The sequence below is a fragment of the Giraffa tippelskirchi genome, chromosome 5, assembly GCF_054371585.1.
Source record: "Giraffa tippelskirchi isolate mGirTip1 chromosome 5, T2T-mGirTip1v1.2.pri, whole genome shotgun sequence".
Taxonomy (NCBI): Eukaryota; Metazoa; Chordata; class Mammalia; order Artiodactyla; family Giraffidae; genus Giraffa; species Giraffa tippelskirchi.
The window spans coordinates 87,438,921-87,454,104 of record NC_137279.1 but is presented as its reverse complement, the minus strand read 5'-3'; the positions used below and the strand labels follow the sequence as shown (position 1 = coordinate 87,454,104).

General features: G+C 62.5%; 5 non-coding genes across 5 annotated transcripts; 3 read left to right on the top strand and 2 right to left on the bottom strand.

Annotated features, from left to right (window-relative positions):
* Positions 1-5,189: 5,189 nt before the first annotated feature.
* Positions 5,190-5,260, bottom strand: TRNAG-GCC (transfer RNA glycine (anticodon GCC)). Its single transcript has one exon. It is a non-coding gene; the product is annotated as a tRNA-Gly (tRNA).
* Positions 5,261-6,679: 1,419 nt separating this feature from the next.
* On the bottom strand, positions 6,680-6,762 carry TRNAL-CAG (transfer RNA leucine (anticodon CAG)). Its single transcript has one exon. It is a non-coding gene; the product is annotated as a tRNA-Leu (tRNA).
* A 543-nt stretch (positions 6,763-7,305) lies between these two features.
* TRNAD-GUC (transfer RNA aspartic acid (anticodon GUC)) lies at positions 7,306-7,377 on the top strand. The gene has a single exon. It is a non-coding gene; the product is annotated as a tRNA-Asp (tRNA).
* A 755-nt stretch (positions 7,378-8,132) lies between these two features.
* Positions 8,133-8,204, top strand: TRNAG-UCC (transfer RNA glycine (anticodon UCC)). Its single transcript has one exon. It is a non-coding gene; the product is annotated as a tRNA-Gly (tRNA).
* Positions 8,205-8,498: 294 nt separating this feature from the next.
* Positions 8,499-8,570, top strand: TRNAE-CUC (transfer RNA glutamic acid (anticodon CUC)). Its single transcript has one exon. It is a non-coding gene; the product is annotated as a tRNA-Glu (tRNA).
* The last annotated feature ends 6,614 nt before the right edge of the window (positions 8,571-15,184 follow it).

The window sequence follows — 15,184 nt, the reverse complement described above, 5'->3', positions numbered from 1 at the left end:
GCTCCAAAATCACTGCTGATGGTGATTGCAGCCATGAAATTAAAAGACGCTTACTCCTTGGAAGGAAGGTTATGGACAACCTAGATAGCGTACTGAAAAGCAGAGACATTACTTCGCCAACAAAAGCCCGTCTAGTCAGGGCTATGGTTTTTCCGGTGGTCGTGTATGGATGTGAGAGTTGGACGGTGAAGAAAGCTGAGCGCCGCAGAATTGATGCTTTTGAACTGTGCTGTTGGAGAAGACTCTTGAGAGTCCCTTGGACCGCAAGGAGATCCAATCAGTCCATCCTAAAGGAGATCAATCCTGGGTGTTCACTGGAAGGACTGATGTTGAAGCTGAAGCTCCAGTACTTTGGCCACCTCATGCGAAGAGTTGGCTCATTGGAAAAGACCCTAATGCTGGGTAGGGTGGAGGGCAGGAGGAGAAGGGGACGACAGAGGATGAGATGGTTGGATGGCATCACCGACTCGATGGACATGGGTTTGGGTAGACTCCGGGAGTTGGTGATGGACAGAGAGGCCTGGCGTGCTGCAATTCACGGAGTCGCAAAGAGTCGGACACGACTGAGCGATTGAACTGAACTGAACAAGATGAAGTCTCTCCCGGGTTCCCTTGTGTCCCCATCCATTTGCCATGAAGTGATGGGACCGGATGCCACGACCTTCGTTTTCTGAATGCTGAGTTGTAAGCCAACGTTTTCACTCTCCTCTTTCACATTCATCAAGAGGCTCTTGCGTTCTTCTTCGCTCCCCCGGAGGCACAGGGGTGAAGATGAATGTGGACCTGTGCCGCGAGTCACACCACGGCAGCCGTGGAAGTGAGAGAGAAGGCAGATCCGGGCGGGGCGGGCCGGCCGGGAAAACCTAGCCAACCAGCCGGGAGGCGGCAGATGCGCTCGAGGCCGCGATGCCTGCCAGGGTGGACACCCCAACCGGCGTGGTATTTCCCTTGCCTGACCACAGCTCTCAGTGCTACCGGAGTGAGGCAAGATGTACCCAGGTCTCCCTCCCCCACTCCTAACCCAGGGTGGGCACTCGGGCTCGCGCGCGCATGCACACACACACACACCCCCACACACACACAGAGCGCCCTGTTCCACATACCCCTCACCTAGTTATGACCTCTTATAGTTTCCCATTCTCTCCAAACCGTCTATCCAGGATCCACTCCATCCCTCTCCCCAACCTGTCATCGTCTTCCCCTAGGAACTCTCCCCGAGGGTAATCGCCCACCGCAGCCTCCTCTCCGCCAGATCTTGGGCTGGTGTGTCAGCAAAGGATGTCTCGTCTGTTCAAGGACCGTGTCCTTCGCGGGGAGGGGAAGTGGACGGCCGATGAAGCGCACCAACGTGCGGCGAGGGCGGCACACTCGGGCGCGATGGGACAGAGCCGATTCCCCTGTGGCAGTGGATCCCCCGTGGCCCGACGTGTGCTTGCCGTCGCCGCAGGAGGTTTCCTCGACGCCCCTGCCGGGGCCTTGGGCGCCAGCGTGCATGGCTGAGAGTGCGGGCCGAAGGCGCTTGGGGCCATGGTTGGTGGCCGCCCCACGTGGATCAGGGAATGGGGCAGAACGATGGCAGGGAGAGGGGGCGGTGGCGAGCCGGGTGCTGGGAGGCAGGCCCAGGGGTGCTTGGGCGGGGCGTCTGCGCGGAGTGCCGGCGGGAAGGGGGAGGCGTGGGGCTGGCGGGGACCTGGCCGAAAGAAAGATCGGCAGGCCACTGGAGCGGGGCCTCTGCAGAAGCATGGGGGCGGTGGCGACGCCATGCCAGGCACATGTGTGAGGCTGGGACAGATCTGCGTTAGGGGTGGGCGTGCGGTATGGGTGGGTCGGAGGAGCCGGAGGGAGGCCCGCACTGGGGGACACCGGGGCAGGGCAGGGAAGGACAAGGACGTGTGAGAGATGGGCCGGGGCTCCAGGGGCTTGGTGGCGGGTAGATGGGGCCGAGCCTGGAGGGTGGCAGGAAAGGCAGATGGCAGGCGGTGACAGTGGGGGGGGGCTCCATTCGGGCGGGGTGGCGTGTCAGCGTGCGTGCCACACTGCTGCGTGGTGGTGCAGGGTGCTCAGGCTCAGCGGTGGGCTGGGGCTCTGGGCGGTGGCTGGGACGCAGGCAAGCGAACGACAGCAACGGAGTGCCAGACAGGGGCCAGACCCGGGCTGAAAGGCCTGGGCCCACCGTACCGCCCCAGAGCCCAAAGTCACCACTCATCAGGAGCAAATGTCCAGTCTCGGGTGTGACATTGCTGGGGGTCAGGGTGGGATGGGGTGTGGTGGTAGGGAGCGGGGGTGGCCGAGATTTCGTGAGGACCGAGGAGAGCTCCCATATGACCGAGCACACCCCCTCCAGGGTACATACCTGCAGAGTACCAAACTCGGAGAGATCTAAAGGTCCCTACACCGCCATGTATGTAGCAGCAGTATTTGCCACAGCCGAGACGTGGAACAAGCCCCAGTGCCCATCCACAAATGGCGGGCACAAGAAGATGTGGCATAGATGGAGCATGGACATATCACTCGGTCATAAAGAAAGAAGGGAAGCATTGCCACTTGTCAAAAGCCACGATGGACCTAGAGACTCTTGACACTCGGTGAAGAAAGTCAGACCGAGTTGGACAAACGCATGTGGAATGTGTAAACTAATACGACACGAACCTATTTGCCGAAGAGAAACCGACTCCCAAAGAAAACCACCGTAGGGTAACGCAAGCGGTAAGGCAGCGGTGGAGGGATGGCTGTGGAGCTGCAACGAACAGATCCGCAGGACCATGTGTAAAGGGAGAAGCCACAAGCTTATCCAGTTCAACGCAGGGACTAAGAGTCAGTATCCTGTAATAACCTCCAACGGAAAAGAGTCTGAAAACACGTAGGAAATCTGAAATCTGTACATGGGAAACAGAACCGCTTTGCAGTCCGTCGGACATGAGCACACTATTGGAAACCCACTGTACTTCTCCCACAGCCGCCACTACGACATTGGAGGAAGGTTTAAAAATTAAGCTAAATCGATAGGTAACTGAGTAAGCCGGAAACAGGTGAGCTATCACGATCCCAACCCTGGGTACATATCCGTGAAAGCCGCAGCTCTGGATTCGGCAAGACACGTGCAAACCCCACGGTCACTGCAGCACCGTGCGCCACAGCCGAGGCGAGGAGAGAACCCTAGTGTCCGTCACCAACGGCTCACCCACGAAGATGCAGTACCAGAGAAAGGCAGAGAATGGGGTGTCTCTGAGCCGTCCACAAGAGACAAATAGTGTCACTGGCAGCAACAGCGGCCGGAGCTGCAGACTATTACCCTCGGTGAGGGAAGACACAGAGAAGGGCACAGATGGGTGGATTCTAAAGTGTTGTACACCTTAATCCCTGTGCCAAACAGCGACAGACACCCAGCCACAGGAAAGCAACTTGGGGCTTCCCAAGGGCAAAGTCAGGGCCGGAGGGATGAATGAGGAGCTGGGCTCCACGGATATACCGTAGTAGGACTGCATAGAAAGGAGAGGAGCCACAAGGATACACAGGATACCACAGGGAATAAGATCCAGTATCCTACCCTTCCAGAACAGCATCTGCTACTACATGGAAGTCAGTCCGTCGAGGGTCGGTCCAACGATAGGAAGAAGAAGAGCTTCCCATATGACCCAGCAAACCCAATGCTGGGTACCCATCGGGAGAAGACCAAAGCCCTAATGGGTAGAGATGCAGGCATCCCCCAGGGTCATCGCAGCCCTCTATGCCGTAGCCGGGACATGGGATACGCCCAAGTGCCCGTCGGCAGGTGGCCGGCACAAGAAGATGAGGCGTATCTGTCCCGTGGAATATGACGCAGCCATCAAGAAGGAGCAGCCTTTGCCGTGGGCCCCAACGCCAGATGGACCCACGCAAGAGTCCACTTGGTGAAGTGAGTCGGGTGGAGAGGGACAAAGCTTTGTGGAACCTAACAACTAACACAAAGGAATCCACGTGCAAAGGGGAAACCGACGTTCAGACGGTTTGGAGAAACCGTACACCGGGCTACCCAAGGGGAAAGGCAGGGGAGGGAGGAAAGTTGGAGTCGGATGGAGAGATAGGACATCCTATAGGTACAGTAGGTAAGCAACAAAGCTTTACTGTGTAGCATGCGAACTGTATTCGAATCTCGCCTTCAGCTACAATGCAAAATCACCTGAAAGAGAACAGGGGACTGAATCACTTTGCTGTGCACCTGAAACTAACCCAGGGATGTAAATCAGTTCCACCTGTGTTGGAAGAAGCAGAAAAAGGAGCAGGCCGGGGGTGGGGGTGGGGGTGGGGGTGGGGGTGGGGGTGGGGGTGGGGGTGGGGGTGGGGGTGGGGGTGGGACGGGGGAAGGCAGTCCAGTGGGACAAAAGCAAAGGCAGGTTCCTTGACAAGAGCAGGATTTGCCATGGCTGAGGGAGGAACGGGGCCTGCGGCGGGTGTTGGGGATGGGGGAGATGGGGGTGGGGCGGGGGGAGCAGGGTGGGGGGGCGATGGGCCCGGTTGGCGGAGTAGGGCGATGGTGAAGGTGCAGGCTGAGGTGGTGGTGCTCTTGGGGCAGGGCTGATGCTGAGCTGAGGCGGGCAAGAGGGTTTCAGGGGAGGGGGTGGTGTTTGAGCTGGTGAGGGCGTTGCTGGTGGAAACCTCTCTCTGCCCAGGGACAAAAGATGAATCGAGAGTACAGTCCGCCGGGAGCTGGTGGACTTCTTTGCAACTCCTCCTGCAAGGCGATGCTCCAGGGACCCTCCCGGGAAAAGGGAGGTATCCTTGCCAGATGCGGCAACTTCCTTGCCCCTGGCTGTGCAAACGTAGTGTGATTGATTTTCGGAGTGTGGGGAGAGTGAGCCAGGGAGCTTGGAGACGTGAGGAAAGGTGAAGAGGGGAGGCGGCTGGGCGCCAGCGGTGGGGTATTCCTTCCAGTGAAATCCCTGAGCCACCGGCTGGGTCCGGGTGAGGAAGCGAGTAAACACAGGGGAGGTATCTGGGCGCACGGGCGGCTGAGCCTGCGGGGTTTGGGGCCACGGAGCCTCGGCAGCAGGGCCGAGAGTGTGTGGGGTGGGGGGCCGTCCGCGCGGGAGAGGCAGCTGGCGGCAGGGAGCAGCCAGCGGTTGCAGGAGCCCTGCCTTGAGCGCGTTTCAGTGGGCAGACCTAGCTGGGCCCTGGGGCTGCCCTGCGGGACCAAAAGGGGACGCAGTGGCTGCATGGGCCGGGAATCGAACCCGGGCCTCCCGCGTGGCAGGCGAGAATTCTACCACTGAACCACCCATGCACCGGTGGCCGCCGCCGCCCGCCGCTGCCCCAGAGGCGCTGGCCGCCACCCGCCCGTCACTGCTCACTGCTCGCCCGTGGGCATCTCTCTGCTCCATCGGGCGGGCGACCTGAAAGCCAGGATCCGGGCGCGTGCAGGACCCCGGGGCGCGAGCCCTCGAGGGACCCCCGGGCGGCGGGACGCCGGCCCACTCGGGACGCGGCTCCCGCGCCTTCTGCGCCGACCACGGCCGCCGCGACGCTGTCGGTGCCGCCCGAGGGGCCCGCGAGCCGACGCCGTCTGGCCGGCGCGGGGATCCCTGTCAGGGCAGGCGCTGCGTGGTCGCTGCGGCCGCGCACCGACGTTCCTCTCAGCGACCGCGGAGTCCCGACCCAAAGTCCCTCTGGCGGGCTGGCTTTCCGGCCGGGGCGGGGTGGGGCGTGCGAGAGCGGGCGGGGGCCGGGACTCCGGGCTCGGGCCGTGCCGGATGCGCGAGCGTGGGAGCGCGACGCGCAGAGCGGCGCTCAGGCCCAAGGACGCAAAGGCGTGTGACACCCTGGCTCCTGCGCTCCCGAGGGGTCCGGCTCTGACGGATTGGTGGTGGTGAGGAGGGGCCCTTTGGCAGAGCGGCTCCTGGCTCGGCGACTGCAGGCTGAGGCAGCGAGCGCGCCAGGGCGAGCCTGGCTCCGGCCCGGGCAGCGGCTTTCCCCGGGAACGGGCGCGGTGGCGCCGAGGTCGGGGGCGCGGGCCGGGCGCCTGTGGGTGGGGTGGACGGGCACGCAGGGCTTCCGCTCACTCCCCAGCGGAGCACCCTTCCCGGGACGGACTCGTGCACGGAGGGCCGGTGTTGGCTGGCCAGCAGGAAGGCTGGGTGGCACGCGTCCCGGGCGGGAGGCAGGCAGGTGTGGCCCGGCCAAGGCCGCAAGGCGGTGAAGCCTCGAGGGCACGCAGCACCCCAGGCGGCCAAGGCGGGGGCTCGGCCGCCTCGGTGTGGCTGGGGAGCACAGGCGGGGCGGCCGGGCGGGCGCGGACGACAGGGTGCCGGCCGGAGGGAGAGCTGCCCGGGGCGGACGGGGAAGCAAGGCTGCGAGAGCGACTTGGCCGTTCACCAGGCAGAAGTCGGAGCGCTGGCGAAGCGAGGAGGGCTTGCCACCCGCCGCGGGGCTGCGTGCGTCGGCGCGGACGGGGGCGGGGTGGAGCGGGGCCGTGGGAGTGGGAGTGGGAGTGGGGGGATGGGCGAGGGTGGGCGAAGGGGAGGCGGGGAGGCGGGGAGGCAGGAAAACCGGCAGCTGCAGGCGCAGCCAGCTGGGGAGGACAGATGCGCTGAGAAGGACTGAAGGTTCCTGGTGTGGGCTGCAGGTGGCGGGGAGGGCGTGTGTGGAGAACGGCAGTGGCGCGGGGAGGACGGGCGCGTTTGTCGGGCGGGCCAAAAGGCTGGCTTGTCAGGAGTGGGATTCGAACCCACGCCTCCAGGGGAGACTGCGACCTGAACGCAGCGCCTTAGACCGCTCGGCCATCCTGACGGCGGGCCTGGGCGGGCGCGTGGCCGCTCGCCTGGCTGGGACCCGACGCGGCGCGAGCCCCGGCGCCCTTGGCGGGACGCGCGGTGCGCCGCGCCAGGCAGGCGGGCGGCCGTCTGGTGTGCGTGAGCGACGGAGCCGGCGCGCGGCGGCCGGCCGAGGCGCCTGGCTCCGCCGCCGGTCGCGCCCTCGCCCACGCCTGGCCCCGGACCCAGCCGGACCCTTGGCGTGCCGGCCCCTACCCACCCGCGCCTGTCCTCGCCAGACGCGGGCCGGCGGCGCGCCCACCGTGTCCTCGCAGCCTCGCGTGCCTTCTCGGGCCCCCTTCTCCCGGCGGAATGGCCGCGTTGCAGGCAAGAGGCGGCGCGCGCTAGGAGTTTCCCGTGTCCCCCGGGTCCGCGTCCCTGTCGGGGTCGGGGGCTGCCGCTCTGACTGAGGCGGCTGGTTTGGTGTGCGGTCGGGTCGGGGCCCGTGGCGGGCAGGGGGAGGCGTCGGCAGGCAGCCCGAGAGCCCGAGAGCGGCCGGGCGGCAGGGCGGTCGCCGCCGTCCTCGTTAGTATAGTGGTGAGTATCCCCGCCTGTCACGCGGGAGACCGGGGTTCGATTCCCCGACGGGGAGGCAACACACCCTTTTTGGTGGCCGCGGTCGCTCTCTGGCCCGCCGCCTGGCCCCCAAGGGCCCTTCGTCTCCTCCCTCCGCCTTTGGGCGAGGCGCCGGGGCGCCGCCCACGGCGGGGCCCGGTCTACCGACCGTCGACCCCCTCGAGCCGTGCAGCCCTCCAGCCCGAGCCCTTGGTCGTCGCCGGGCGCTCGGTCGCCACGGCGGAGCCAGGGCCTCCTTGGCGACCCCACGGCCTTGCCCGACCATAGCCGGATCTTGCGGCCCGCCCGCCCACAGTGGCTGCCGCAGTGGGCTCCTAGGCTCGCGACGCCCCCGCGGCGCGGCGCGGCACAGCGCCGGGAGGCGTGCAGGCGCGTGGGTCCCGTGTGCCCCTGTCGTCGTGGCAAGTGGCGTCGCCCAGCGCCCGGTGGAGAAGGGCTTTGGCCAGCTGGGTGCTGGCAGCTGCGAGCTGCGTGCCCCGCCTTGCCCCCCGGGGGTGAGGGTGGAGGCGTCCGCGGGCCGCGGCGGGGAGCGAAGGGCCGGAGGGCCGCAAGGGCGCGGGAGCGGCGCCCCGGGGCGGGCACGCCGGTGGACCCCGGCTGCTGCGTAGCGCTGGCGCAGATGGGGCGCCGCGCGGCTGCTGGGAGCGCCGGCGGCGGCGCAGAGCCGCCGGCTGACGGGGCGTCGGGGCAGGGATGCGGCGGCGGCGGCGGCGGCAGGAGTGTGCTGGGGCGAGCCCGGGGCCGGCGTCTGGCGGCGGCCCGGGCTGTGCAGCGTTGGTGGTATAGTGGTGAGCATAGCTGCCTTCCAAGCAGTTGACCCGGGTTCGATTCCCGGCCAACGCAGCGGGCCGACCTTTTGCTGAGTTGCAGCGCCCTCCCGGCAGGGGCGTTCGGGGGAGAGAGCGCTTGGAGCAGGGAGCCAGCTGGCCCGCGGCTTTTGGCGTGGGCGCGAGAAGCCGGCGGCGAGGGACAGTGTTTTGAGGGTGCCGAAAACAAGACGCACGCTAGGGCAGGCGGACTGACAGGGAGGGCGGGCGGGCGGGCGGGCGGCTGGACTTGCGGAGGCCGGGTGTGGGCACCAAGGTGGCATGGAGGCGCTGGGTTCAGCGGGAGCAGGCGAGGGCCGAGTCCCGGCGCTCCCTGGTGGTCTAGTGGTTAGGATTCGGCGCTCTCACCGCCGCGGCCCGGGTTCGATTCCCGGTCAGGGAAGCCTTTCTTCTTCCTCTCCGCCTGCCACCTCCCGATCTCCTCGCCGCCGGACCTTTCCACCCTTTTAGCCTACGCTGGCTCCGCGGGCCCCAGCGCTGCGACAGAGGCCCCCGGGCACCTGCACCTCCAGCCCAAGCAGGATGCAGGGCCCCCCCGCCACGGCGTCCCCGGGGGCAAACCTTTTGGTCTCGGTGGCAACCGCGCACCGCTTCCACCACGACCCGCCTGAGGCCTCCCATCCCCGGCCTCCCTCCCCCGTGAGGGGCTGCGGCTGGTGCCCCTGGAGGCGGCGGCGGTGATGCTCCCGGCCTTGTGCTGGTTCTCCTGCTGTTGGTGGTGGGAAGGAGGCGGGGTGGGGGAGGGTGGGGGGGAGGGGAGGGGGCTGCGGTGGGCGCCCGCGCCGGCCGGCAGCGGCGGTGGCGGTGGCGGTGGCGGTGGCGGTGGCGGTGGCGGTGGCCACAGCCGAAGGTGAGCGAGGGGGATCTGCCTCTGGGAGTGGGGCCGGTGGCCGCGGTCGCGCCTCCCTTCCCATGTCCCTCATGCCAGCCCCTCTCTGGGCGGCTCGGCCATTGCGCGCCCGGTCCCGGGCTGCCTGTGACCCCCGTGCGGCGCTGCTGACTCCGAGAGGGTTCTGGTCTTGAGTGGGCTCTGGGAGGCGGACCACGGCGCCCGGGAGGCATCAGTACCAGTTCAGTCGCTCAGTGCACTGCAGCAGCCCAGGCCTCCCTGTCCATCACCAACTCCCGGAGCTCACTCAAACTCGTGTCCGTCCAGTCGGTGATGCCATCCAACCACCTCATCTTCTGGCGTGTCGTCCCCGTCTCCTCCTGCCTTCCATCAGGGGCTTTTGCAGTGAGTCAGTCCTTCGCATCGGGTGGCCAGAGGATGGGAGTTTCAGCTTCAGCATCAGTCCTTCCAATGAATATTCAGGACTGATTTCCCCTACGATTCACTGGTTCGAGCTCCCGGCAGTCCAAGGGACTCTCAAGAGTCTTCTCCAACACCGCACTTCAAAAGCATCTATTCTCCGGCGCTCAGCTTCTTTATACTCCAACTCTCACATCTGTACGTGGACTACTGGAGAACCCGTAGCTTTCCCGAGAGGGAGCCGCCTCGCAGAGTCACGTCTCTGCTTTTCAATATGCTGTCTAGTTTTGGTCATAGTTTCTCTCCCAAGGAGCGAACGTCGTTTACATTTCACGGCCGCAGCCACCGTCTGCAGTGATTTGGGAGCCCCCCAAGATGAAGTCAGGCTTCAGCAATACGTGAACCGTGAACTTCCAGATGTTCAAGCTGGTTTTAGAAAGGGCAGAGGAACCAGAGATCAACTTGCCAATATCCGCTGGATCATCGAAAAAGCAAGAGCGTTCCAGAAAAACATCTATTTCTGCTTTATTGACGATGCCAAAGCCTTTGACTGTGTGGATCACAATACACTGTGGAAAATTCTGAAAGAGATGGGAATACCAGACCATCTGACCTGTCTCTTGAGAAACCTGTATGCAGGTCAGGAAGCAACAGTTAGAACTGGACATGGAACAACAGACTGGTTCCAAATAGGAAAAGGAGTACGTCAAGGCTGTACGTTGTCACCCTGCTTATTTAACTTCTATGCAGAGGACATCATGAGAAACGCTGGGCTGGAAGAAACACAAGCTGGAATCAAGATTGCCGGGAGAAATATCGATAACCTCAGATATGCAGATGACACCACCCTTATGGCAGAAAGTGAAGAAGAACTAAAGAGCCTCTTGATGAAAGTGAAAGAGGAGAGTGAAAGAGTTGGCTTAAAGCTCAACGTTCAGAAAACTAAGATCTTGCCATCTGGTCCCATCGCTTCATGGGAAATAGATGGGGAGACAGTGGAAACAGTGTCAGACTTCATTTTCTTGGGCTCCAAAATCACTGCTGATGGTGATTGCAGCCATGAAATTAAAAGACGCTTACTCCTTGGAAGGAAGGTTATGGACAACCTAGATAGCGTACTGAAAAGCAGAGACATTACTTCGCCAACAAAAGCCCGTCTAGTCAGGGCTATGGTTTTTCCGGTGGTCGTGTATGGATGTGAGAGTTGGACGGTGAAGAAAGCTGAGCGCCGCAGAATTGATGCTTTTGAACTGTGCTGTTGGAGAAGACTCTTGAGAGTCCCTTGGACCGCAAGGAGATCCAATCAGTCCATCCTAAAGGAGATCAATCCTGGGTGTTCACTGGAAGGACTGATGTTGAAGCTGAAGCTCCAGTACTTTGGCCACCTCATGCGAAGAGTTGGCTCATTGGAAAAGACCCTAATGCTGGGTAGGGTGGAGGGCAGGAGGAGAAGGGGACGACAGAGGATGAGATGGTTGGATGGCATCACCGACTCGATGGACATGGGTTTGGGTAGACTCCGGGAGTTGGTGATGGACAGAGAGGCCTGGCGTGCTGCAATTCACGGAGTCGCAAAGAGTCGGACACGACTGAGCGATTGAACTGAACTGAACAAGATGAAGTCTCTCCCGGGTTCCCTTGTGTCCCCATCCATTTGCCATGAAGTGATGGGACCGGATGCCACGACCTTCGTTTTCTGAATGCTGAGTTGTAAGCCAACGTTTTCACTCTCCTCTTTCACATTCATCAAGAGGCTCTTGCGTTCTTCTTCGCTCCCCCGGAGGCACAGGGGTGAAGATGAATGTGGACCTGTGCCGCGAGTCACACCACGGCAGCCGTGGAAGTGAGAGAGAAGGCAGATCCGGGCGGGGCGGGCCGGCCGGGAAAACCTAGCCAACCAGCCGGGAGGCGGCAGATGCGCTCGAGGCCGCGATGCCTGCCAGGGTGGACACCCCAACCGGCGTGGTATTTCCCTTGCCTGACCACAGCTCTCAGTGCTACCGGAGTGAGGCAAGATGTACCCAGGTCTCCCTCCCCCACTCCTAACCCAGGGTGGGCACTCGGGCTCGCGCGCGCATGCACACACACACACCCCCCCACACACACACAGAGCGCCCTGTTCCACATACCCCTCACCTAGTTATGACCTCTTATAGTTTCCCATTCTCTCCAAACCGTCTATCCAGGATCCACTCCATCCCTCTCCCCAACCTGTCATCGTCTTCCCCTAGGAACTCTCCCCGAGGGTAATCGCCCACCGCAGCCTCCTCTCCGCCAGATCTTGGGCTGGTGTGTCAGCAAAGGATGTCTCGTCTGTTCAAGGACCGTGTCCTTCGCGGGGAGGGGAAGTGGACGGCCGATGAAGCGCACCAACGTGCGGCGAGGGCGGCACACTCGGGCGCGATGGGACAGAGCCGATTCCCCTGTGGCAGTGGATCCCCCGTGGCCCGACGTGTGCTTGCCGTCGCCGCAGGAGGTTTCCTCGACGCCCCTGCCGGGGCCTTGGGCGCCAGCGTGCATGGCTGAGAGTGCGGGCCGAAGGCGCTTGGGGCCATGGTTGGTGGCCGCCCCACGTGGATCAGGGAATGGGGCAGAACGATGGCAGGGAGAGGGGGCGGTGGCGAGCCGGGTGCTGGGAGGCAGGCCCAGGGGTGCTTGGGCGGGGCGTCTGCGCGGAGTGCCGGCGGGAAGGGGGAGGCGTGGGGCTGGCGGGGACCTGGCCGAAAGAAAGATCGGCAGGCCACTGGAGCGGGGCCTCTGCAGAAGCATGGGGGCGGTGGCGACGCCATGCCAGGCACATGTGTGAGGCTGGGACAGATCTGCGTTAGGGGTGGGCGTGCGGTATGGGTGGGTCGGAGGAGCCGGAGGGAGGCCCGCACTGGGGGACACCGGGGCAGGGCAGGGAAGGACAAGGACGTGTGAGAGATGGGCCGGGGCTCCAGGGGCTTGGTGGCGGGTAGATGGGGCCGAGCCTGGAGGGTGGCAGGAAAGGCAGATGGCAGGCGGTGACAGTGGGGGGGGGCTCCATTCGGGCGGGGTGGCGTGTCAGCGTGCGTGCCACACTGCTGCGTGGTGGTGCAGGGTGCTCAGGCTCAGCGGTGGGCTGGGGCTCTGGGCGGTGGCTGGGACGCAGGCAAGCGAACGACAGCAACGGAGTGCCAGACAGGGGCCAGACCCGGGCTGAAAGGCCTGGGCCCACCGTACCGCCCCAGAGCCCAAAGTCACCACTCATCAGGAGCAAATGTCCAGTCTCGGGTGTGACATTGCTGGGGGTCAGGGTGGGATGGGGTGTGGTGGTAGGGAGCGGGGGTGGCCGAGATTTCGTGAGGACCGAGGAGAGCTCCCATATGACCGAGCACACCCCCTCCAGGGTACATACCTGCAGAGTACCAAACTCGGAGAGATCTAAAGGTCCCTACACCGCCATGTATGTAGCAGCAGTATTTGCCACAGCCGAGACGTGGAACAAGCCCCAGTGCCCATCCACAAATGGCGGGCACAAGAAGATGTGGCATAGATGGAGCATGGACATATCACTCGGTCATAAAGAAAGAAGGGAAGCATTGCCACTTGTCAAAAGCCACGATGGACCTAGAGACTCTTGACACTCGGTGAAGAAAGTCAGACCGAGTTGGACAAACGCATGTGGAATGTGTAAACTAATACGACACGAACCTATTTGCCGAAGAGAAACCGACTCCCAAAGAAAACCACCGTAGGGTAACGCAAGCGGTAAGGCAGCGGTGGAGGGATGGCTGTGGAGCTGCAACGAACAGATCCGCAGGACCATGTGTAAAGGGAGAAGCCACAAGCTTATCCAGTTCAACGCAGGGACTAAGAGTCAGTATCCTGTAATAACCTCCAACGGAAAAGAGTCTGAAAACACGTAGGAAATCTGAAATCTGTACATGGGAAACAGAACCGCTTTGCAGTCCGTCGGACATGAGCACACTATTGGAAACCCACTGTACTTCTCCCACAGCCGCCACTACGACATTGGAGGAAGGTTTAAAAATTAAGCTAAATCGATAGGTAACTGAGTAAGCCGGAAACAGGTGAGCTATCACGATCCCAACCCTGGGTACATATCCGTGAAAGCCGCAGCTCTGGATTCGGCAAGACACGTGCAAACCCCACGGTCACTGCAGCACCGTGCGCCACAGCCGAGGCGAGGAGAGAACCCTAGTGTCCGTCACCAACGGCTCACCCACGAAGATGCAGTACCAGAGAAAGGCAGAGAATGGGGTGTCTCTGAGCCGTCCACAAGAGACAAATAGTGTCACTGGCAGCAACAGCGGCCGGAGCTGCAGACTATTACCCTCGGTGAGGGAAGACACAGAGAAGGGCACAGATGGGTGGATTCTAAAGTGTTGTACACCTTAATCCCTGTGCCAAACAGCGACAGACACCCAGCCACAGGAAAGCAACTTGGGGCTTCCCAAGGGCAAAGTCAGGGCCGGAGGGATGAATGAGGAGCTGGGCTCCACGGATATACCGTAGTAGGACTGCATAGAAAGGAGAGGAGCCACAAGGATACACAGGATACCACAGGGAATAAGATCCAGTATCCTACCCTTCCAGAACAGCATCTGCTACTACATGGAAGTCAGTCCGTCGAGGGTCGGTCCAACGATAGGAAGAAGAAGAGCTTCCCATATGACCCAGCAAACCCAATGCTGGGTACCCATCGGGAGAAGACCAAAGCCCTAATGGGTAGAGATGCAGGCATCCCCCAGGGTCATCGCAGCCCTCTATGCCGTAGCCGGGACATGGGATACGCCCAAGTGCCCGTCGGCAGGTGGCCGGCACAAGAAGATGAGGCGTATCTGTCCCGTGGAATATGACGCAGCCATCAAGAAGGAGCAGCCTTTGCCGTGGGCCCCAACGCCAGATGGACCCACGCAAGAGTCCACTTGGTGAAGTGAGTCGGGTGGAGAGGGACAAAGCTTTGTGGAACCTAACAACTAACACAAAGGAATCCACGTGCAAAGGGGAAACCGACGTTCAGACGGTTTGGAGAAACCGTACACCGGGCTACCCAAGGGGAAAGGCAGGGGAGGGAGGAAAGTTGGAGTCGGATGGAGAGATAGGACATCCTATAGGTACAGTAGGTAAGCAACAAAGCTTTACTGTGTAGCATGCGAACTGTATTCGAATCTCGCCTTCAGCTACAATGCAAAATCACCTGAAAGAGAACAGGGGACTGAATCACTTTGCTGTGCACCTGAAACTAACCCAGGGATGTAAATCAGTTCCACCTGTGTTGGAAGAAGCAGAAAAAGGAGCAGGCCGGGGGTGGGGGTGGGGGTGGGGGTGGGGGTGGGGGTGGGGGTGGGGGTGGGGGTGGGACGGGGGAAGGCAGTCCAGTGGGACAAAAGCAAAGGCAGGTTCCTTGACAAGAGCAGGATTTGCCATGGCTGAGGGAGGAACGGGGCCTGCGGCGGGTGTTGGGGATGGGGGAGATGGGGGTGGGGCGGGGGGAGCAGGGTGGGGGGGCGATGGGCCCGGTTGGCGGAGTAGGGCGATGGTGAAGGTGCAGGCTGAGGTGGTGGTGCTCTTGGGGCAGGGCTGATGCTGAGCTGAGGCGGGCAAGAGGGTTTCAGGGGAGGGGGTGGTGTTTGAGCTGGTGAGGGCGTTGCTGGTGGAAACCTCTCTCTGCCCAGGGACAAAAGATGAATCGAGAGTACAGTCCGCCGGGAGCTGGTGGACTTCTTTGCAACTCCTCCTGCAAGGCGATGCTCCAGGGA